The following is a 12,569-nucleotide window of genomic DNA, read 5'->3' as shown; positions in this document are numbered from 1 at the left end:
GCTTTCTGTATGTCATCCCATTGCGTTCTTGCCTGCATCGTTTCTGCTGAGTAGTCAGAGCTTAGCCTTATTGATTCTCCCTTTTAGGTGACTTTTCATTTATCCCTCGCTGCTCTCAACAGTCTACCTTTGTCTTTGCTTTTGGCAAGTTTGGTTATAATATGCCTTGGTGAATTTCTTTTGGGATCTACCCTGTTTGGGTTTCATTGAGGTGCTTGGATAAATATCTTCTAGTCTTTCACGATAGCAGGGAAGTTTTCTACCAGCAAATCTTCAACAATTCTGTCTGTGTTTTCTGTTATCTCCCTTCCCCCCAGTTCTGGTACTCCAATCACTTGTAAATTTTCCTTCATGATGGTGTCCCACATGATTTTTAGGCTTTCTTTGTTTTTTTAAATAATTTTTTCTGATAATTTCCTCAAACAAATTGGTGTCAAGAGATTTATCTTCAGTCTCACTAATTCTGACTTCCACTGCCTCAATCCTGCTTCTATGACCTTCTATTGAGTTGTGTAATTCTGAAATTATATTGTTAATCTTTTGGATTACAAGCTGCTATCTCTCTACTGTTTATAGCAGCCTGTCAAATTTGTCATTCTGTTCTTGTATTGTTTTCCTGAATTCCTCTACTGCTTTGTCTATTTCTTGGCTTGGTCTGAGTTTTGCCTAATCTCCTTCTTGGTCTCTTGGAGAACTCTGCATATTGCAGTTCATATTGTAATTCTCCCAAAATGATTCGTCAGGCCACTATCTTGCAAAAGATTGGTTTGTTTACTATTCAAATAAGCATCTTGCAGGGATTGGTCTGTTTATTATCTGCATTAGGGGCCTCAAAAGGATTGGACATTTTTACTATCCTCTTGAACCAGTTGCAAAGGATTGATCAATTTATGGTCCACACTGTGAATGATCTTTACTGGGATTGGCAAGGGACAACCCCTCACCAGTCTGACCTTTGCCAGAATTGACTGGGGAATCCTGCCCAGTAGTTGGCATTTACCCAGACTGATTAGAAAGCCTCACTTGTAAATGACAAGGAATACATGAGCTAGATTATAAAAACTCTGGAACCTGAGGACAGGGTTATCCTGATAGAAAAAAGAGCACCCCAGACTCATCCTGAGAATTACAATCCCAGGGTAAGAAAGGCCAAAAAACAGAAGCTCAGTGCACCATACCCACTCACTCCATTTGTTTAGATTTGTATTCAGTTGTCATTTTCTCAGTGAAACTTTTCTTAGACTTACTATTTAAAACTGCAACTTCATTCCCTCTCCAGATTTGATATTCCCCTCCACAACATTATTTTTCTGTATAGCACATTTATCTCCTGGTGCTTATGGTATTACACTTTATGCATCTACTTTATTGTGTATCTTCTCTATAACATCAGAACAACTGAAAGGGTAGAGATTTTTGTCTGAGACCTGTTGCAATGGAGAGCTTGTCTGAAGCTGCACTAGTTGCGAAAGGGAAAGATGAGCTCCTTGGTTTGGGGACCTTTCCTGACCTCTCCCATATACCTTTCCGTGAGTTTTGTCATGAATTTCTGGATGTTTACCCTGAGTTTAATTCTGAATTGTGTCATATTACTTCTAAGATGCCATGTAACTGTTAATATACTCTGTGAATTCTTGTTTATTCTTTGTGACTGTTGCAGTGAATTACTTTACCTAGAAATAGAAAGTGAAATAATGGAGAATTGGGAAGGTCTCCACCTTTGACCCTAACTTCATAGAAACCAGCCTTATGCTGATTCTGGTTCACAATGTTATGCTTACAGTGGGTTAGGAACACAAGATAATCCCACGGGAAGCCAGAACTCTTCTTTCTTTGCCTGAGTTGATGTTAGGAATACTAATGTCAAATGGGGCATCTTCTGATTGCATCCAAAAGTGGACTTCTTAATCAGAGAATAGTGTTCAGTTTGGGCCCAGAATCTATTATCAAAGCTTTTACACGTACATTAAAATATCTTGGGACTCTTTATACTCTGGGAGAAAGGGCAGAATATAGTTTAAACAACTATCTGTCTGCCTAAAGTGTGGTCATGAATGGTCCATGACAGCATTTTTTCTGTCCGGGGCTACAATCTTTTGGTTAGAAATAGTTAGAAACCTCAATGCCAAAGGCATCTTCATCAAAACGTTAAATAAGTCACCTTGATAAGATCCCATTTCTGTTTAAAATTGGAAAATTGCAAGAGTAATGATAGAAAACTGTAGCATCTGTTCTCAGGACAAAAAAAAAAAAAGCCTGTTTACCTGCCAAGAGGTAGATTAGAAATGTAAATAACTTTCTTTCCTTGGGACCACTTATAGTTTAGTACATATTCAAAATGTAAATCTAAAATTAAAAAAGAAGAGTGTTTTAAGGGGATCAGAGTGCAATTCTTTGGAAGTAGTGGCTGTGATAATAGCTTCCTCTGATCTGGCCCTGCCAGATAGTTTACAAGAGCTTATTCCTATTGATCACTCAAGAGGACATATACTTTCAAACTTTAGAAGTTATTTCCTTCCAAGGCTTCTGCAACCTTTAGAATAGAACCCAAATCCCTTGCCATGAGCTGGCCCTGCTACTACCTTGATCAAAGTGTTCTAATACTCTTTGACTCACTTCTTCCTGCTCCCCTCTATTCCTCAAACATCAGAGGGCTCTGTGGTTCATTCCCCAGATTGTAATATGGCAGCTCCCTCATCAAATCAGAGGGGGTTTTCTTGACACCATCACTACCTAACATGACTATATAATGTGTACTGTAAATGTTTAGATCCCTGGGTGATGTTAACAGTTGCACTTGTCTACTAACATAAAGATTGACAGTTCCAATACACAGAGCAGCATCCAGAAGAAACAGTTGGCCATCCACTTCTGTGAGAATTACAGCCAGGAAAACACCATGGAGCAGTTCTATTTTATAACATGAAAAAAAAAGAACAAAGTCAGAATTAACTTTGTAGTAATGGTTTCTGTTTGTTGTTGTTTACATGTTGATGACTAACATTAGTATTTTGACTCAGAAAGTCAGAGGCTGTGTCTGCTTGTCCATCATTTTACCCATGATAGTAAGAAGAGTGAATAGCACACGCAAAGACTCAATGAATACCTTAAATAAATAAAGAGAAAATGGAGGTGAATAAATTTCCAAGCAACCTCCCAATTCCATGTGTGTGATGAGAATTCTGGAGACCATATTTAACTTGATTTTAGCCTGTCAACATTTTTTTGTTTTGTTTAGGAAAGACTAGTCAATTTGTTTACTTTCTCCAGGATTATACTAGGAAAGTGGCCATTTATTCCTTACTAAATGAGGAATCATGTCATTGGTGGTTTTCAGGGATGAAATCTACAGCACAGTGTCCAAAAACCAAAAACTGATACTAGAGACTATATTTACAGCAAGAATAGGTACTTATTATTATTTTAATTTAAGGGGGAAATGTGATTCAAACAGAGCACATGAATGTGATGCATCTTAGAATAAGAATCCAGAACTCAATTCCTTTCTCCTTTAAAGCGGTGAAGGGAGGCTCTGGGCAATGAACCCTTGGCTTTATGTAGAGAAATTATCTAGTTACACTTTTTCTTGTTCCTCTCAGGATGCATGTTCACAATTTCTCTGAACTTGTATCACATGTCAATAAGCACATCTGAGTTTCCAAATTACACCCTTAAGGAAACTGATGTCTCCAGCATTTACATGTCACGGCTATGGATTATTCTGTTGCGATGTTGTTCTTAGCTCGCATCAAGTCAGCCCTGACTCAAGACATCCCATTCAAAGCAGGATCAGATCATTGTGATATATAGGGTTTTCATTGGTTGATATTTTGGAAGAAGGTTGCCAGACGTTTATTCCTAGTCTGTCTTAGTATGAGGCTCCACTGAATCCTGTTCAGCATCACAGCACCATCCAATCTTCCACTGACAGATGGTTGATGGCTGCCATTGAGGCACATTGCCCAAGAATAGAATCTGGGCCTCTTGAATGGAAGGTGAGAATGCTACCACTGAAAAAACACAGCCCCCTCTATGGGGGATACTGACACCAAAATGACAGTGGCAGGGTAAAGTGGGCATTAAGAGCCATGGCTTCAGGTTCTAAGACATTTGTCTCCTAAGTCTAGTGCTACTCTTTCCAACACTCTGACCCAAGGTAAATTCCACTACAAAGTGGAGCAAATATCAGAACCATAATTTTGTAGGGAACTGTAAGTTGTGTATACAGAGTATGCTTTATACTTAGTAAACATTAACTGACTTTATCATCCTAATTATTACTATCTGTGTGTGTGTGCTATGGGCTTTGATTTGAAAAGAGACACAGACATAAGTATGAATACATGTCAACTATGTTATCTTAAAAAACACAGAATCAGAGGATTGGGGAAGGAGAGATTCACTGTGTCTGTAAGAAGACGGGAAGTGAATTTCTAGTTACTTTTTTTAAAAAGGCATGACTGAGATTGGCAGGCATAAGAAAACGTGGAGTACAAATTTTCATGAAAGGGAAATGGCTTTAACAAAGTTTCAGATATGTGGGGATATGGAGTGCTACAGGGACAGGCTAGAGGTAAAGGGTATCAATAGCACCAGGAATGCAGATTGAATGGTAGAAAGGTAAAGGTAGACATAATGTAGATTTCAGAAACATTCGAATACGAATTTGTTTGGAATTTTTTTTGTGAATCTAAGAGGGAATCATTGTCTAAAAATATAGAATGACAAGATCACATCTATATTAAGAAAATAACTTGGATAGCAATATATTTTATATTTGAATGAATACAAATCACCAAAACTAAAAAGATATTAAAAGAGACCTTGGAAAGACATTTGGAAAGTGAGCTTGGACAATAAATAGAGAGTTGGGGAGGGATTGTCTCTTCTAAACCCACATTTTTTTTTTCCCTACAGTCTTTAAAACTCTTTCATAGAGGGCAGAGCCAAGGTGGTAGACTAGTCAGATGCACTAAACCATTCCTCTGCAATAAAGACCCCCAAAAAACATGTAGAACAGACACAGTCATCAATCCTGGAAACTGAACTTTAAATGAAGTTATACAGTATTAGATTAAAAGCCACTGATAAGAAGAAACTAGTCAAAAATGGTGACCAAGTAGAGACATGGAGTGGAGGCCTCCAGCCAACTGGCAAGCATGGATGAAACAAACAATCCTACAATCAGTTAAAAAATAATACATGAATGCCTTAGACAGCAGACAATATCAGAACATACTAAAAAAAAAAAAAAAGCAGGACAAGATGGCTCCAACAATTGACAAAAATAAGGCACCAGATAACCTTCTGGTAGAAGAAAGGGCACTGAAAATATCTGATATGGAATTCAAAAGTCTAATATTTAGAGCTATACGAGAGACTAGGAAATAGATCAAGGAAAATATGGAGAAAACTAGAAAAAAGAGGACAAAATAATGGAAAACACAAAACAAACCAAAGCATAGCCAAAATCAAGTAATATACAAAGCCATAGAAAAATTCAGGAAAGTAATACAAGAACAAACTTCAAAATGAATAAAAATTAGAAGTTATAAAAAAAAGCAGAAATTCAAAAGTAAACAACAAAGTTTTGGATATTGACCTCTCTTTAGAAGGTTTTAGGAGCAAATTTGAAACAATGGAAGACAGAAAGAGTGGAATTGAAGGCAAATTCATTGATGACCCTTTGATTGAGGAAAAATCAGAGAAAACAAGGAAGAAAATTTAAGAATTATGTGGGATACAATCAAGGACAAAAATTTGCACATGATTGCAGTTCCAGAATAGGGGGAGAAAATAGAAAACAAAGAGAATAATTGAAGATATGCTGGCAGAAAACTTCCCTAAAATCATGAAAGACAAAAAGCTGACCATTCAAGAAGCTCAATGAGCCCCATATATGATAGACCCCAAAAGAAAATCAACAAGACATATCATACTCATACTCTCCCAAAACAAGGACAAAGAAAGAATCTTAAGAGCAGCTCAAGAATAATGAAGAATCACTTACAAAGGGGAAACAATAAGACTAAGTTTGGCAGAAACTAAGCATGCAAGAAGGCAAAGGGATAACATATGTAAAACCTTGAAAGAAAAAAAAAATGCCAACCAAGAATAATATATCTTGAAAACTCTGTCTCAGAGACAATGTTGAAAATAGGACATTTCCAGATAAAGGGAAACTAAGCGAATTTTAAAATCCAAACAAAAATTACAAGAAATATTAATGGAAGGGCGACTGAGGAGTCAGGTGCTTCCAGTGGTCTTTTTTACAACAAAGACCTGAAAAAACAAGTGAATCGATTATATATGACAATCTAGGAGACCTGAACATCAAAGGCAAAGTTGAGGAATCAGACTGAGTAGCAGGAGGAGGGAGAGATGGTTCAAAAGCAGTGAGGAGTTACTAGGTCTGACCCAGTGAGAATAGCACCCTGTGGGTCAGATCCACTGGCACAAGTGTGGTGAGGCAAGCAGTGCTGTTAGGGACACTTTTTTGACCTCACAAGAGATCAAGCAGAGGAGAGTTCACTCACGCCTTTAAAATCAGCAAAAAGACACACTTTTGGCAAAAGATAAGTATTTGCATCTAATCTACCATGCAGACCAAAAAATACCCCTTTGGAAAAAATTATTTCTCATTTAACTGATACCTCCTCACTCTGCAATGAGTCCTGAGCTGTCTTCAGTGACAGCCATTTTCTGTGGGCTGGAATTAGGACCTATTGCACACCCTGAGCAATCCTTCTGGCCTTGGAAAAGGAACGAATTAACAAACAGATGGAAAAATAATCTGCCATCTCCTCTAAGCTAGAAACTCAGGGTAGAAACAGGTCCTTTGCCTAGGCACAGGCATAAGCAGTCAATGGATTTCGAATGCCTTTAACCCCTACATATCCCTGTGTGGGCCCATTTCAACAGCATAGGCCCTCATTAGCACAATAAAACAGGATGTATACCCGAAGTCGAACTTCAACTGTTTCAGCTATATGCTGGAGGCAGGTTCGTGACATTTGAAACCACTCTGCATATTAGGCAGGGTCTTCACTACGCACATCAAGGGCCTGAAGACTGATAGATTCACCCACACCACCTAGCCACCCACAACAGTGGTCCAAGGATACGTGATGCCTCCCAGTCCTTACAGCCAACAGCATTGGGTGCCCATGGTCTGTCTGCAAAGCCCACTCATCTAGGCATTCTAGGGAACAGGGACACACTTTCATCACAGACTCTCAGGGGCAGTTGACATTGTTCAGCCTTGTTCAGCACATGACTCCCTATGGTAGCCAGGTACCTGTGCCTACACCAGTCACCCCTGTTTGTCTAAGACTGTAGGTGAGAGCCTGCACCACACACTTGGTGACCGACTACCTAGATACCTGAGATGAATACATACAAGAAAAGTAAACAGACTCATGGGTTCATATACCTAGTAACAGCTTTAACCACCTGGTGTCAGGGCCTTAGAGCTTCAAAGGCACCAATAATCAAACTAGCTCACTCAAGCAGCCTATTTGGGCATATCAAAATAAAACAAAACAAGAAGCTAGGACACAGTAAGCAAACATAAGAGAAATAAATACAATAACTTATTGATGGCTGGGAGACAACAGTCAATATCAAATCACATAAAAAGGCAGACCATGATGGCTTCAGGAAGCTCCCAAAACAAAGCATCAAGGAATCTTCCGCACGAAGACAACTTCCTGGAACTACCAGAGGTGGAATACAAAAGGTTACTATAGAGACCTCTTCAGAAGATCAGGAAGAAAATCAGGCAAAACAGAACAATCCATGAAATGCTCAGACATAGCATTAGAGGAACTTAAGAAGGTTAGAGAAGATCATAAAGACAATTTTAATAGGCTGCAAGAATCCACAGAGAAACAGCAACCAGAAATTCAGAAGATAAAAAAAATTAGAATTAGATAACTCAATACAAAGCCCCAGGAGCAGAATTGAGGCAATAGAAGTCAGAATTAGTGAGACTGAAGATAAAGCACTTGACCCCAAAATATTTGAGAAAAAAAAATCTGACAAAATAATTAAAAAAAAAAAAATGAAGAAACCCTAAGAATTATGTGCAGCTCTATCAAGAGAAATAACCTACAAGTGATTGGAGTACCAGAACACTGGGGGATATACAGAAAGAATTGTTGAAGATCTGTGGGCAGAAAACTTCTGCAATATCATGAAAAATGAGAAGATAGCCATCCAAGATGCTCATCGAATCCCACATATTATAATCGAATTTACCAAAACCAAAGATAAAGACAGAATTTTAAGAATGGCTAGGGATAAATGAAAAGTCACCTACAAAGGAGAGTCAATAAGACTAATCTCGGACTATTCAACAATGGGAAGACATATATAAAGCCTTGAAGGAAAAAAAAATTGCCAGCCAAAAATTATATATCCAGCAAAACTGTCTCTAAAATATGAAGGTGAAATTACAACATTTCCAGATAAACAGAAGTTTAGGGTATTTGCAAAAAAGAAATGAAAATTACAAGAAATACTAAAAGGAGTTTCTGGTTAGAAAATCAATAACATTACATGACAACTCAAGACTAGAACACATGACCGAGCAACCAGATATCAACCCAGATAGGGCAATCACAAAAATAAATCAAAGCTAAAACTCTCAAAACAGGGAAACAGAGACATCATTACATAAAAGATGACAACATTAAGTTAAAAAAGAGGGACTAAACAAAGTAGTCATAGATCTTTCATTTGGAGAGGAAGTCAAGGCAATAGAATGACATAAAAGTTTGGTTTAACTTTAGAAAAATAGGGGTAAATATTAAGGTAACTACAAAGGAAACTAATAAACCTACATAAAAAAAAACATAAAGACTCAGCGAATAATAAAGCAACATCAATTAAAAAGAGGAAAAGACAATATACAAAGAAAAACTACTCAGTACAAAAAATTAAGTGGAAAATGTCAACACGCACACACAATAAAGACATCAAAATGATGGCACTAAATTCATACCTAACAATAATTAAGCTGAATGCAAATGGAATAACTGCACCAATAACGAGACAGAGTGGCAGAATGGATTAAAAAAAAAAAAAAAAGACCTGTCTATACGCTGTCTACAAAAGATATGCCTTAGATTTAAAGATACAAACAACTAAAACTCAAAGGATGGAAAAAATATAACAAGCAAACAACAATCAAAAATGAAGAAGAGTGGCAATATTAATTTTTAGCAGGATAGACTTTAAAGTAGAATCTGCGACATAGAATAAGGAAGGACACTATATATGATTAAAGGGTCAATACACCAAGAAGATATAACCATATTAAATATTTACGCACCCAATGACAGGGCTCCAAGTTACATAAAACAGACTTTAACAGTAATGAGAAGAGAGAGAGACAGCTCCACAATAATAGTAGGAGGCTTCCAGACACCACTTTCTGTGAAGGACAGAACATCCAGTAAGAAGATCAATAAAGACACAGAAGATCTAAATGTCACAATCAACCAACTTGACCTCATAGACATATACAGAACACTGCACTCAACAGCAACCAAGTGTACTTTCTTTTCCAGTGCACATGGAACATTCTCTAGAATAGACCACATATTAGGACATAAAGCAAGCCTTAACAGAATCCAAAACACCAAAATATTACAAAGCATCTTTATGACCATAAAGCTGTAAAAGTAGAAATCAATAACAGAAAAAAGCAAGGGAAAGAAATCAAACATATGGAAACTGAGCAACACCTTGATCAAAAGATACTGGGTTATAGAAAAAATTAATGATGGAATAAATAAATTTATAAAATCAAATGAGGATGAAAACACATCTTACCAGAAACTTTGGGACACAGAAAAGCAGTGCTCAGAGGTCAATTTAAAGCAATAAATGCACACATCCAAAAAGAAGAAAGGGCCAAAATCAAAGAATTATCCTTACAACTAGAACAAATAGAAGGAGAGCAGCAAAAGAAGCCCTTGGGCACCAGAAGAAAGCAAATAATAAAAATTAGAGCAGACTTAAATCAAATAGAGAACAGAAAAACATTTGAAAGAGTTAATAAGGCCAAAAGCTGGTTCTTTGAAAAATTCAACAAAATTGATAAACAACTGACAAAAGAAAAACAGGAGAGGAAGTAAATAACCCAAATAAGAAATGAGATGGGCAATGTGACAACGGACCCAACTGATATTAAAAGAATCATAACAGAATACTGTAATAAATTTGAAAACCTAGAAGTAATGGGCAAATTTCTAGAAAAACACTACTTACCTAAACTAACACAGAGAGAAACACTAATTAACCATACAACAAAAGAAGAGATTGAAAAGGCAATTTAAAAACTCCCTGCAAAAAAAAAGCCCTGTCTCTGACGGTTTCACTGGAGAATTCTACCAAACTTTCAGAGAAGAGTTAACACCACTACTACACTAAAGGTATTTCAGAGCACAGAAAAGGATGGAACTCTCAAACTCATTCTACAGAGCCAGCATAAACCTGATACCTAAACCAGGTTAAGACACCACAAAAAAGAAAATTACAGAACTTAGACACAAAAAATTTCAACAAAATTCTAGCCAATAGAATTCAACAACATATCAAAAAAAAAAAAAAAAAATCACCATGACAAGGTGGGATTCATACCAGGCTTGCAGGAATGCTTTTACATGAGAAAAACAGTGTAATCCATCTAATAAATAAAAGAAAAAAGTACCACATGATCTTATCAATTGATGCAGAAAAGGAAATTGACAAAGTCCAACACCCGTTCATGATGAAAACTCTCAGGAAAATAAGACTAGAAGGGAAATTCCTCAACATAATAAAGGGCGTTTATACAAAGCCAACAGCCAACAACATTCTCAATGGAAAGAGTCCGAAAGCATTCCCCTTGAGAATGGGAGCCAGACAAGGATGTCCTTTATTACCACTCTTATTCAACATTGTGCTGAAGGTCCTAGCCTGAGCATTAGGCTAGAAATAGAGATAAAGGACATCCACACTGGTAAGAAAGAAGTAAAATTATCTCTATTTGAAGATGATATGGTCTTATATAAAAAAAAAATCCTAAAGAATCCACAAGAAAAAGCCTGGAACTAGTATAAGAATTCAGCAACGTGGGAAGAAAGATAAACATACAAAAATCATTTGGATTCCTCTACAACAACAAAGAGAACGTCAAAGAGGAAATCACTAAATCAATACCATTTACAAAATCCCCCAAGAAGATAAAGTACTTAGGAATAAATCCAACTAGAGATGTAAAAGAGCTATACAAATAAAACTACAAGACACTACTGCAAGATACCAAAAAAGACCTACATAATTGGAAAAATATACCTTGCTCATGGATAGGAAGACTCAACATTGTAAAAATGTCTGTTCTACCCAAAGTGATCTATAGACACAATGTAATCCCGGTCCAAATCCCAATGCCATATTTCATTGAGATTGAGAAACAAATCACCATACTTCATATGGAAAAGGAAGAAGTCCCGGATAAGTAAAGCTTTACTGAAAAAGAAGAGCAAAGTGAGAGGCCTCACGCTACCTGATTTTAGAATGTATTATATTGCCACAATAGTCAGAACAGCCTGGTATGACAACAGATACATAGGTCAATATAACAGAATGCAGAATCCAGACAAAAATTCATCCACCTATGAGCAGCTGATATTTGACAAATGCCCAAAGTCCATTAAATGGGGAGAAGGCAGTCTCTTTAACAAACGGTGCAGGCATAACTGGATATCAATCAATAAAAAATGAAACAAGCCCGGTACCTCACACCATGCACAAAAGTTAAGTCAAGATGGACCAAAGACCTAAATATAAAATCTAAACTGATAAAGATCATGGAAGAAAGAATAGGGACAATGCTAGGAGCTCTAATACATGGTATAAACAGTATACAAATCATTACTAACAACATACAAACACCAAAAGAGAAGCTAGATAGCTGGGAGCTCCTAAAAAATCAAACACATGCTTATCCAATGACTTTACCAAAAGACGAAAAAGACAACCTACAGACTGAGAAAGAAATTTTGATTACTACAAATCTGATCAGCATCTAATCTCTAAAATCTATAAGATACTGCAAAACCTGAACAACAAAAAGACAAATAGCCCAAGTAAAACATGGGCAAATGATATGAACAGGAACTTCACCAACGACATTTAGGTGGCTAACAGATACATGCGGGAATGCTCAGGATCCTTAGCCGTTAGAGAAATACAAATTAAAACTACAATGAGATACCATCTCACCCCAAAAAGCACAAAATATTAAATGTTGGTGAGGTTGTGGAGAGACTGGAACACTTATACACTCCTGGTGGGAATGTAAAATGGTATAACCACTTTAGAAATTGACTCGGTACTTCTTTAAAAAGATAGAAATAGAACTACCATATGATTCTCAAATCCCACTCCTTGGAATATATCCTAGAGAAATAGGAGCCGTCACATGAATACATATGTGCGTACCCACATTTGTTGTAGCACTGTTTACAATAGAAAAATGATGGAAACAAGGTGTGAATCATCAGATGAATGGATAAACA

Source organism: Elephas maximus, chromosome 2 (assembly GCF_024166365.1).
Source record: "Elephas maximus indicus isolate mEleMax1 chromosome 2, mEleMax1 primary haplotype, whole genome shotgun sequence".
Taxonomy (NCBI): Eukaryota; Metazoa; Chordata; class Mammalia; order Proboscidea; family Elephantidae; genus Elephas; species Elephas maximus.
Note: the sequence above shows the minus strand (reverse complement) of the source record.